We start from the raw sequence: 10,576 nt of genomic DNA on the forward strand, positions 1-10,576 counted from the left end.
TTAAAGAGCGGTTCTTCGTGGTCGGGGACCTGGTCCTGAAGTGAAAGACGAATCAGGCTGGTGTTCATAAACTCGCAACCCCATGGGAGGGGCCCTTCATGATCAAGGAAGTCATACGACCAACGTCTTATAGGTTAGCTCACCTAGACAGTACGGACGTACCAAATTCATGGCATATCGACAAGCTTAGACGTTTCTATGCTTAACTACTGAGATATATACTCCTCTTGTACTTTCGATTTACTTCAATAAAGTTATTATGATTTCTACGACCACTCTAATGTGTCACTTTGAATTTTATGGTTATTCTAACTTAGCCAGTAAAAGTCGACCACCATTCCTTCCACGGTTTTCGGAGCAGGCTCTATCTCCGGTTCCTCCCAACGCGTGCATGGGATCCGCTCTCTATGCTACGGGTGATCGGCAGGTCCCCCTGGTTTGACTTGTCCGCGTCTACGTGTGCATAGGTCACGCACCTCACACTCTGACCACATGGCAAACTAGGGCCGCACAAACTTTTTGGGATGACGTGTCGAGTAAAATGGTACAGCGAAACAAAATGTTAACATGTTCTCACTCAGTTACACTAACATGAGTTTCAAGCTTAAATATGTTTTATACAAAACAAACAAGCTTATAATGATATACAGTTACGTTATTACAAGCTTGCCTGAAGAGGTACAAGTTTACAATAACACAACTACATTCTTCTTCTATAGCTCTAGCCTATCCTGTTGGCTGGTCGGGGCACGCGGCACCTGCTGCTCACTACTTCTGACATCCCACTCGAGTCTTGGGGACTCTTGTACTGGTTGAGCTAAAGAGGATGGCCCTGCCGATGCCTGGCTAGTCAAGACCGCAGGCTTCGCCGGTTGGCTCACAACTGATGGTGTTTCTAGCTAGCTTATTGATGGCGTACCCTATACAGGTGTTGTCCCACCTCCACACAAGTTAATATCGCCAATTATCTTTGAAGACAGGTCCAGCTGGGCCATCCAAAGCTCCTCAGCCTTGTCTGGATTTACCTCCTTCGGGTACTTAGCCTCCAGGCGCTTGAGATCGATCAGGGGGTAGTGGGCATGCACCATGCTTAGCACATGTGCGCCTGTGTACTCACCCGCTTCCTTCACGAACTCTTGGAACCATTCCCATGCCTTTCGGCATCTCTCGACCAATCCGAGCTACGGCATCCTTGGCGTTTCCTCTGTAAGCGCTGGGTCGATAAGGTTGAGGACGGGCAAAATACCAGTTGCCACTTCCTAGCACCGATTCTTTCATGTGTCCCGATCCTCAGTGATCTCTAGGCATTGCGCCTTCCAGCCATCATGATCTTTCATCACGGTTTCCAGATGCTTCTTGGCATTGACTTTCAAAACTGCAAACCGCACAAGACATTAAAATGTCACACCACGGCAAGATAACGCGGGCAACAGAATGAGCAAGGTGGTCTGGAACACTTACTTTTTAGTTCCTCTTTCATCTTGGTTGTGCGGTCCTAAAGTTGCGACTGGTCATGAGCCAGTTTCTTGTTGCCCTCCTTCAGGCGACCACACTCTACGGCCACACGGCTATTCTCCTATTGGAGACGGACTACTTCGGCTTCTAAGCCTGCACTACAACTGTTACTACCAACAATGCAACAACACGCGTCATGCACTTGTTGTGATAAAGTGACAACTTACTTGTTTTCTTGCTCTTTGTTACTGAGCTGGACGACTAGGTTCTGTTTTGGTGCCTCTTGCTCCATCCTCTCCTGGTCGGCGGCTTCAAGTTGGTGGTGCAAGCGTTCCACCTTGACCGCTAGTTCTCTATTGCTTGCCGCGATCCCCCTCAATCTGGTCAAAGCACTTTTTTTGGTACTTTGCGGTCTTCATCAAGTCCTGCATGTAAACAAGCTAAGTCAGACAGTTCGACTGAGTAGCAGGGTCAAGTGGTCAAGCCAAACATACCTAGACTTCCGTCACTAGATGTTTTGCCGCTCGTTCAACTTTCAGGGTCTCTTCGACCTCTGGGATTTCCTCATACATAACCCACTGGTCGTTCCGCCAGCGCGACACATATATATGTTGTCGTTTGTCTTGGGGACGGCCCAGGACCCCTTCTACTTCGTCCTCTTCGGCCTCTTGTTCAGGAAGCGGCACTGGTCTGGAGTTTGTAGTCTCTGCGACCACTATGGCTTTCCCACGAGCCGTAGCATCGGCAAGCGTGCTCTGTGCCACCTCCGGCCGCTGCTCCTCGGCTTAGTCTGGTCACCTTGGCGCCGAAGTATCCCCCTCAGCAGGGTTAGTGCTCGGAGCACTTGTACTTGGCTCGGCTCTCTTCTCGACCAGCTGCTCGGGGACTGTCGTCTAGCCGCTCGTCTGCTGAGGTTTCGGTGGATTTTCTTCTACAGGTTCCTCCATAGCCGCCTGCTGGGTAGTTCTCTCCGCCATTGCTGGCGAAGCCATGCCGCACCCGGCTAGCTGGTTAGGATTTTCGGTGGACGCTGATCTAATATATCAGAGATAAGTTCAGAAGACAATAGTATTCAATATAAATTGAGAGCTTACATCAAGGTTACAGATACTTATAGCTTGGAAGCATGGAATGATGTGGCGAAGGCGCGTCTCTTCATCCGTGCTTGCTCCACGTGCTCTGCGGGTGCCACTGGGTCACTTTCCACGACCAGTACCAACGCCGAGGTTTGATGCTCGACCCCTTTGCTGCTTGTCCTCGGCATTGCAGTGGTCGGTGATACGAGTTCCACTGGCACGGAGGAGCCACCCTGCTCCATCGATTCTAGTTGTCTCCTCCTCTTTCGAGGGACGAGTCGAAAGATGTCTGCATCCTCTGTTTCATCATCTGATAATGGGAAGATGGCCTAACAATGCCTGCTGGCCGCCGGCCGCTTGCCAGCAGCCCTAGACGTTGCCTCCTCCCCAACCCCAAGTATAGCCCAATTGACGTCTTCGATCCTGGCGCTAGTCTGGGTGGTTGGGCTGACAACTTGAGGCCAATCCACACCAGGGGGTGGAGACACGAACATTGCTGCTCTGTCACGACCATTAATCTGAGAAATATACAGGCAACAACACAGTAAGTTTTTGTTACAACATAACTCTATGGGTACAAGGTAGCATAATTTACCTTTGGGGGAGGTCGGGCCAGCTTGAAGGCGTGCTCGATGTCGCTCAATCTGACATAATTTAGATCGGCTAAGTTGAATAGCTCTCCAATCCTGGCTTTGACTTCGATCTTGCCAAGCGCCTCTTTCCAGGTCCTCGTTGGATCTACGCTACCCTGGTATTTGTAGCCAGGATGTACCCTCCTCTAGCAGGGCTGGATCCTTCAGCTGATGAAGTTCCCGACCATGCTTGGACCATCCAGTTTCCCCCATGGGATTATCCCAAGCAGTTCTACGATCGATTCCAAGTGCTCGGGCTTCTTCGACCAGCTGTTCTTCTTCTTCGGAATGAACCCCATGTCGCACAAGGTGATCGTGTTCGGCTCTTCGCGGATGTAGAACCACTTCTTGTACCAGTCATCCAGCGATGTGTTCCAAGGGCAGTGCAAGTACTAGGCCTTCATCTCGTCACGCAGATTGAGGTATACGCCTCCGGCTATCTTCGAGCCACCACTTCCTTTCTTCCACAGACAGAACAGATGGCGAAAGAGGTCGAAATGGGGCTGGAAGCCACCATATGCTTTGCAAAGATGGATGAAGGTGGAGACAAGAAGAATCGAGTTGGGATGCAGATTGCAAATCTCAATCTCGTAATACAAACAGAGCCCCTGAAGGAAAGGGTGCACTAGAACCCTAAAACCCCGCTTGAAGAAATCCTCAAAAACCACAATCTCACCTGGTTGTGGATCGGGGTAGCTTTCTCCTTCCGGCGTGCGCCATCCCGCGAGTGCCTTGTTGTGGAGCACTCCCATGGTGACGAGGTCTTCGATGGTCTACTTGTTGCTCCTTGATTTCCACCACTCCTTCGTCATGACTCCGGCTTTCTTCTGGGCATCTCTCTTCGCCATTAATTCATCCTTGCTAAAGGGGTGGATACGGTGGAGGGATAATTGGTGATGATTTCGAAGGTATAGGGTTTGGCAAGAGGAAGAAGAAGGCTACGGTGGCGAATGATAATGGGGATCGGTAAAAAGTAACTTACCAGTTCTATATTATAAATAACCAAGAGTTCCGTCGTTTCGTTCGCCCGAAATTCTTGGGAGACGTGCGCACGCATCGCAGACGGTTGTTTTCACAACCTCGAGATCTACGCCAATAAACGCGCCCCTTCGTTACCAGTGTACGCGCCTCTTCGTTGTTAGTGTGAGGGGGCCCACACTGATGCACCTCTTTACAGATGCCAAGCGACTGTCTGCTAGAAAGGGCAAGAAGATAGTATGACGTCCTATACCTGTCTGTTTTTTTGACCAGACGTGTACGATTGGACTTGACAGAACAAGAAGATAAATAAATACACCAAATAATAGTACAAGAGGCGTCCGTTTCTTTGCTGCATGTCTTGTGCTCAAGGATGGCCCAAACCATTGCCATGCTCGGGGACTGCTCCGACCACTACCATGCTCGGGGACTGCTCCGATCATTACCATTCTCAGGGACTGCCCAGACCACTACCATGCTCGGGGACTACCCAGACCATTACCATTCTCGGGGACTGCCCAGACCACTGCCGTGCTCGGGGACTGCCAGACCACTGCCGTGCTCGAGGACTGCTCCGACCACTACCATGCTCAGGGACTGCTACAACCACTACCATGTTCGAGGACTGCTCCAACCACTAATGTGCTCGGGGACTGTCCCGACCACTGCTCGGAGACCGTTCTCCTTGGCTACATGTGATTTGTACTCATATACAGTTGAGAGACATTTATTTAGACCTTGCTACAAGGCTCATACTTCACCTTCCAGCAAGCTCAGGGACTACATCAGTACGATGCACCTGCCGGTGCATCTCGTATCGCCTGTACGATGATTGGATTCTTAACTCCAGTGGAAATTCTTTTTAGACCCTAGCACCATGTGCCTACGTCACCTACTACTAGGCTCGGGGACTAAGTGGGCACACTTCACCTTGCGGTGAATGTGTTTATTTAATCGACCCCTATGCTTTGAATGATTGTAAGGATTACTATCGTGCTCGGGAACTATCCCGACCCTTGCTCGGAGATCGTTCTCCTCGGCTACATGTGATTTGTACTCACATACAATTGAGAGACATTTATTTAGACCTTGCTACAAGGCTCATACTTTGCCTTCCAGCAAACCCAGGGACTACATCGGTACGATGCATCTATCGGTGCATCTCGTATCGCCTGTACGACGATTGGGTTCTCAACTTAACTGGGAATTCTTTTTAGACCCTGGCACCACGTGCCTACGTCACCTACCACTAGGCTCGGGGACTAAGTGGGCACACTTCACCTTGCGGTGAATATGTTTGTTTTTGACCCCTACGCCTCTGATGATCAAGGATGCTACGCTTCAAGATTCACTTACATTTCTTTTTAGAAATACAAGTGGGCACACTTCACAGGACGGAAATCTTTTTCTTTTTTCTTAAGAGCACCATACATTCTTCGGACAACCTACTTCTCCGGCGACAATGGTAGTCAGAGATGTCAAGGACTCAAGCCTTACTATTCGGAGAAGGCTAAAATGGCATGTCGCAGCATAATACATGGTGCTCGAGGACTAGCTGTGGGGGTATTAACCCCTATACCCTTATGGCTAAGCTTGGGCTGGCCCGGATTAGTGGGTCTGGTCCACCAAAAGATGACGCGTGGCCCGGCCAACCTGTTCGAAGTCCCACGCAAGGAGTCAAGACAGATTTGGCGATCAAGCAAGATCTTGGTCGGTTAGAATAGGAATCCTTATCCGACCACCTATGGCAATTGTAACTGACTAGGATTAGTTTCCAGATCTGTAACCCTGTCCCTCGGACTATATAAGGCAGATAGGGGACCCCTCTAAAAACATCTCTCATTGACATACAGCAATATAATCAGACACAGGACGTAGGTATTACGCCTTCTTAGCGACCGAACCTAGATAAAACCTCGTGTCTGTCTTGCGTCACCGTCTTGTTTGTGGCTTGCGCATCTATCTGTCGACAATCTACTACCTTGGGCATACCCCTAGGTAGACTGCCGACCATATTTCGTCAACATGTAGTAGCTCATATTCCAAGAGAATGTAATCATTAAGGGACAATTGCATTACTGCCTTTGTTTTGAGCTCTAACTGTACGTTTGCCCCTATTTTTTTTAACTTTGCATGTTTGCCCTTGTTTTTTGAAACCTAAGTTACCATGTGCCCCTGCTTCTGAACACCATGAGGTGAAGATAAATCATGGCCTAGAAAAAATGTTTGGAAAAAAGAAAAAGGAAAAAAAGACTATAGTACCCCTTATCCAAAATACACAGAGTCCTCCCCATTCTCTCTTTCACGCGACGTCTTTCGAATTGGAAAAAAGAGCCCGAGCAACCGAGCAGCGCTAGGGCATTGGGAGCGCAGCGAGCGAGTGGCGCAGCTGTAGATGCGGCTAGCTAGTGCTGGGGTGCGGTGGGCGGGCCTAAGCGGCGGCCGACGCAGCTGCCCTGAGCATTGGGTGGCCGGTGCGCCTGGCTTGAGCCGCCGAGGCCTAGAGCGGTGGGTGGGCTGCCCCTAAGCAGCGCCGTGGCCTAGGAACGTGGTAGGAGAAGCGACAAGGGGGGCGCACCGCTTGCTGCGACATGGAACCGCTTGGTTAAATTTCTTGGACTTCATCATTTCTACATCTACAGTAGTGGTTGTTCACTTAGGTCTCTAGGATGAGTTAGCTTATCAAAAGTGTTGTGGTTTGTAGGACAAATGAAAACCATATAAAACTTGTTGTTATGGTTCATGCACATTGGAGCTTGTCGGATGGGGTCCAGAGAGATATAGAAGGAGGGAAACCTTGACTACAATTGTTGATAGTCATGACTATAGCTTGCTGTAGCTAGTAGATTTCATTAGTGAAAGCTTTTTATGGGGTTCAAAGCAATACATTTCTCTATGGCGGGCATTGGAGGATGATTTTATTGAGATTAAAACTGATGAATAGTTGTTCGAGTGGTTTGAGCTCAACAAAGAGAATGGGGAAGTCCACATTGTTGGTCAAATCAATGACTTCGATGGTCCATTGCAGTTCTCACTGACCAAACGTAGGATTCACCTTACTGTTCGGGACTTTCCAACTCTTACTCCCAGTACTGCACCTATTGATTTGGACCCTCTCATAGATCCAGCACAGCCCACTTAGCCTACAAAAGAGCCTATCAAGGAAGACAAGAAGGTGCATAGGAAAGTTGCAGAAGATATGAGGAAGAATGCAAACACTCTGACACTGAATCTCTTGCTGCACTAAGTGATAGCCGCTATGACTTTAAATTGGCTGCATCTTCTGACTCTGACTTGGATGCATCTTCTGACTCTGACTGCTCTGACCCTGAGTATGAACCTGATCATAAAAAATTGACAAAGATGACAATGATGATATTTCTATCTGTTCTTATGATGTCGATGCTCCATGTGTTGATATTGGTTATGTGTTTCCTGATGTGAATTAGTGCAAATCGGTGTTGACCCAACATGCAATCTTAAATGATTATGCTTTTCGTACTGTGAAGAAAGATAACGAGCGATTTCAAGCCAAATGCTTGAGAGATGATAAAGCCTGTGAGTGGACATTTTATTCATCTACTAGCAAGAAATTTATTGGATGCAAGGTATAGCAGTTCCTTTCTTTTGTTGGGTTGTTCCATAAATTTTGATTTTTTAGACTGTCATCTTCATTCATAGCTTGTTTGTTGGGCTGTTCCATAAATTTTGATTTTTTTTAGATTGTCATCTTCATTCACAGCTTGTTTATTGGTCTATTCCATAAATTTTGATTTTTTAGACTGTCACCTTCATTCACAGCTTATTTCCCTTGCAGGTTAAGACGAACGGGCCCATTCACACATGTAGTTCAGTTACGACAGGGTATTCAGGGGTAAGAAAAAGGCTCTTGACATGATATTTGGTAAGTGGGATGACAGTATGACTTACTGCCCACATATTGAGCTGAGTTACTCAAATCAGTTCTAGGAAGCATTGTTGAGCTTGATACGAAAAATCATCATGGGGATGTTTGTTTCATGAGATTCTTTGTGGCCCTCAAACCATGCATCGAGTGGGCCTGGTGTAAGCGGTAGAGTCTTACCATCTATGACCGGAAGGTCCTGGGTTCGAGTCGCGGTCTCCTCGCATTGCACAGGCGAGGGTAAGGCTTGCCATTGATACCCTTCCCCAGACCCTGCACAGAGTGGGAGCTCTCTACACTAGGTACGCCCTTTTTTATGTAGGCCCTACATTGCTATAGATGCTACCCACCTGACAGGAAGGTCAAGGGGTCAGTTGGCAGGTGTTGTTGCTGCAGATGGGAATAATTGCCTTTTTCGGTTGCATATGGTGTAATTGAAACTGAGTCCATAGAAAGTTGGACATGGTTCATCCAGAACTTGAAGGTTGCTATTGGTACACCTATAGGTTTGGCTATCAGCACAGACGCATGCAAAGGTCTTGATAAGGCTATGCAAGATGTGTATCCAGGTGTGGAACATAGAGAATGTATGAGGCATTTGTGGAAGAATTTCAAGAAACATTACTCTGATGATTTGTTCAACTATAACATGTGCCCGGCTGCCAAGGCTTGCACTATTGAGAAGTTCAATTGACACATGGAGAAAATACAGGAGAAGTGCACTCAAGCAATTGCTTACTTAGATGAGAATCATCCATACTTGTGGAGTAGAAGCAAATTCTCTTATCAGTGCAAGGTAGACTACATCAATAATAACCTCTCTGAATCTTTCAACAACTGGATGAGAAAAACTAAAGACTTGCATATTTTGGAGATGCATGATATGATAAGGCAGACGATCATATCCAAATTTCATGCAAGGAGGAAAATTGTTATGTCAATGGAGGGCTGCATAATCCCTGATATAACTAAGGCTCTTACAGCTCAAAGCAAATCTATCGAGGACCGTGAGATTTTAAGATGTGCCAATAACACAGCTGAAGTTACTGCACATACATCATCAGGAGCAGTTTTCAGGTATGCAGTTAACTTGGAGCTCAAGACATGCTGTTGTAGGGCGTGGCAAGTGAGAAGAAAGCTATGTAAACATGCTTTAGCATTCATAGCAAAACTTAGTAGAGAGGTGCGAATGGATGACTTTATCCATGATTATTTCTCTGTTGACAAGCTGAGAAAGGCATATTCAGGCGTGTTCAATCCAATGACATCAAAGCATTTTCTGGCAACATGTTGATCTTGAATACAAAATCAAAAAGCCTAAGTTGAGAAGAAAGCCTGGCAGGCCAAGGAAAACTAGGATTAAAGCATCAGATGAACCTGCTGCTAGAAAAAGAAAGAGGTGCTTTGAATGCCATGAACTAGGCCATACAACAAAGAAGTGCCAAGAGGGACTAACTGCTAGGCAGAAAAGGGGTACAGGTAGATGGTCATCAACTACAGAGTCATCCAACTATGTCATCCATGTGTACTCTTTTCCAGTTTCTTATACTTTGAACAAGTTTATGCCACATCCCACATTGGATATTTACTGATACATTTTTACTACTTTGTTTTGAAGTGACGGTGCCACTAATGTTGGAGGAAGACCACCAACTAGGAGGGGAAGGGGGAGGGGGAGGGGTAGAGGCAGAGGAAGAGGAGGAGGAGGAAGAGGTGCTTTAAGGCTTGCTGCTTTGCTCAATGTGTAGAAACGACCACTGCTTGGGATATGTAATAACTAGTAGGTGATTTGTTGTGTATGTGCTAGGCCATGTATGACCTGGACATGATCTTGGCATGTGATGCATTTATTTTGGCCTGCTTAGTTGTGATCAGGACATGACAAACTTGATGTGGTTCCTGTCAACTCTTGCATTATGATGCAAATATTATGCTTATATATTATCTAGAATCTCTTCATGTCATGTTTGCAAAATATTATACTTTGATATTTATTCAAAATATGTATTGTCATTTATCCAAAATTTATGGACAATGAGTCTGTACATAAAAAATTCGATTGATTCTTGTGTCATTCATGTACATAAAAAATCAATCTGATTTCCAGGACTCAGGGGCGGGGGCTTGGAGTCCCAGTTTGGACGGGGACCTGAACACCCGGGACAGGAGAGTGATGGGTTGGTCCTGCTTGTGCCTAGAGTACAAGTGGGGCGTGTGTTTTCGGGGTACCCAGCTAGGGGCATTGATTCGCGAATCGTCGGGCGATCCGGTACGACTTGTCTACGGTTTAGCATCGTAGTAAGAACTGGAAGATGGAAGATGGAAAAGGGAATCTGATTGCTTACCACCTGCTTGAAAGTAGCACATGTGCTTACATAGAATGGTTAGTTAATGAACCAATGCGGCTATTAATAAAAATCGAATATAAGGACGCACGCTTAGTAATGCTTTCTGCAAATGCAATAAACCCATAAGCCAGATAGCCTTGCATATCCTTAGAGTCTTTTCTTTTCTCCGTCGGGTAAGTCTTG

The sequence above is a fragment of the Miscanthus floridulus genome, chromosome 8, assembly GCF_019320115.1.
Source record: "Miscanthus floridulus cultivar M001 chromosome 8, ASM1932011v1, whole genome shotgun sequence".
Lineage (NCBI taxonomy): Eukaryota > Viridiplantae > Streptophyta > Magnoliopsida > Poales > Poaceae > Miscanthus > Miscanthus floridulus.